Genomic DNA, 2,878 nt, shown 5'->3' on the forward strand with positions numbered 1-2,878 from the left:
TTTGCACAGTAACTTTCCAGCTGCATATTATTTTGACGGCCAGATCGTGTATAGCAGACCGATCTCGGATTAGGATGTATTCTTCAGTTTGGCATTACACTGGCAGATGGCTCAGAGATGGGTACCATCGGTGGTCTTTTGCACCTATTTCTGAGCCGGGTATCTACTGCTTAGAGAGGATTCGATTTATTTTCATGTATTTAGCTTTGTTTCTTGCTGTTCATTTGTATTATGCGCTTTATCTAGGGATTATTTTTTGGCTCATATACTTGCCACCCTAGATTTTTGGTTTATGTGTGTTTTGTGGTAGCTTTTCGAGAGGTCTTGGTATAGTCCCCCTCTCGTTAGGTTTTATGTTGTATCTCTATTTTTGATGATATATACAGGTAGGGGTCTGCCTAACCCCCCCGTCTCCGGCGGTGTTTATATTACAAAAAAAAAACCCTAACCCCTAACCCCCTAACCCCTAACCCGTAACCCCCTAACCCCTAAACCCTAAACCCTAAAAAACCCTAAACCCTAAACCCTAAACCCCAAAACCCCAAAACCCTAAACCCTAAACCTTCAACCCTAAACCCTCAACCATAAACCCTAAACCCTCAACCCGGAACCCGGAAGCCCGAACCCGGAAACCCCGAAACCCCGAACCCCGAACCCAAAACCCCAAACCCCAAACCCTAAACCCTACTTATTTCGTAATAAAATTTCCATTCCATTTAATTGTGATATATGTCACTTTTCAAAACACACTCGCACAACTTTTAGACCTAATTGTTATAAACCATCTTCCCCATTCTCCCTTATCCATAGTGATATTTGGGGGCAATCTAACAACCCCAACCTTAGCGGGACTCGCTGGTTTATCTTATTTATCGATGACCACACACGACTATCGTGGGTCTTCCTCATGAAAAATAAATCCGAAAGTACTCAGATCTTTAAACATTTCCATTCAATGATCAAAACCCAATTTTCGTCTTATATTCGTGTTCTACGCACTGATAGGGCCCGTGATTATTTCAACTCTGTGTTGGGGAGTTATCTGCAATCACATGGGATTATTCACCAAAGCTCGTGCGTGTATACCCCTCAACAAAACGGAGTCTCTGAGCGTAAAAATTGCCATCTTCTTGAGGTTGCTCGTGCATTACTCTTTACCTCAAATGTTCCTCATTACCATTGGGGTGATGCAATATTAACTGCCACATACCTCATAAATAGAATGCCCTCAAGGATACTACAATTTAAAACTCCCATCCAGACTCTCCTAGAAACTTATCCTTCTCCTCATTTAATCCATGATATTCCTCTTAAAGTGTTTGGTTGTTCGTCGTTTGTCCACATACACTCACATCACCGTAATAAACTTGAACCACGTGCTATCAAATGTATTTTTCTTGGCTATTCTCCACGCCAGAAAGGGTACAAATGCTACTCACCCGCCACAAAACAATACTACACTTCTATGGATGTCACGTTCTTTGAATCTCAGCCATTCTACTCCGGCTCTTCCTTTCAGGGGGAGTCAACCATCAATGAACAAAGCAGTTGGGAACCCACAATCCCATCCATCCCTCATATAGAGCATCTCACATCTATTACTACGCCAATAGACTCACCTCCGGATCATAGAAAACTTAAACTCCATGAGCCAATTCACACATATTCTCGTAGAAATCATCATCAAGAGACTATACAAATGCCCACACAAATTCAAGCTGCTGATGACATCTCCCCAATGATAAATCCAGGTACACACTCACAAAAATTAACCCTTACTGATACTCATGTGATGAACAACAGTGAGCTTGTTGATAATCTTGATGAAAGGCCTATTTCACTACGAAAAGGAACTCGATCATGCACACAACATCCTATAGGCAACTTCGTCTCATTTAAACGATTTTCACTTGCATATTGTGCCTTTCTTTCCAATCTAGATCAGGTTCAGATTCCCTCCACTATAGAAGATGCCTTAAATGATCCAAAATCGAAAATTGCTGTCTTTGATGAAATAAAGGCATTGGAAAAGAACAACACATGGGACATCACTGATCTTCCATCAGGTAATAAACCGGTTGGGTGCAAGTGGATTTTCACAGTCAAACATAAATCTGATGGGAGTATAGAACGATTAAAAGCTAGACTTGTAGCCAAGGGATACACTCAGTCATACGGCATCGACTACCAAGAAACCTTTGCTCCTGTTGCTAGACTCAACACTGTCCGAGTCCTCCTATCTCTTGCTGTTAACCTCGAGTGGCCATTGTACCAACTTGATGTCAAAAATGCATTTCTTAATGGTGATCTTGAGGAAGAAGTCTTCATGAAAATACCTCCTGGCTTTGAATCTCAAATACCAGTTAACAAGGTGTGCACGCTGCGGAAGTCCCTGTATGAACTCAAACAATCTCCTAGAGCTTGGTTTTATCGATTCATGAAATTGTTAAGGACCGATGGCTACTCTCAATGTCAGACCGATCATACCTTATTTGTGAAGCACTCTGGGGAAGGTAAAAGTTCAATTCTTTTTGTTTATGTGGATGACATTGTACTCACAGGGAATCATAAAGAAGAAATCAATCATGTGAAACTCCTCCTCAGCAGGGAATTTGAGATGAAAGACCTCGGACATCTAAAATACTTTCTGGGAATGGAAGTAGCCAGATCTTCTGATGGAATATTTATTTCTCAACGCAAATATGTTACTGATCTTCTGCAAGAATCAGGAATGTCAAGGTGTAAGCCTACAGACACGCCGATGGATCCGAATGTCAAACTTGGTGACAAAGGGGACGATCTCTTAGTAGACAAAGGAAGATATCAAAGACTAGTAGGAAAATTAATATATCTGGCACATACACCACCATATATTGGA

The sequence above is a fragment of the Primulina tabacum genome, chromosome 11, assembly GCF_025594145.1.
Source record: "Primulina tabacum isolate GXHZ01 chromosome 11, ASM2559414v2, whole genome shotgun sequence".
Classification (NCBI taxonomy): Eukaryota; Viridiplantae; Streptophyta; class Magnoliopsida; order Lamiales; family Gesneriaceae; genus Primulina; species Primulina tabacum.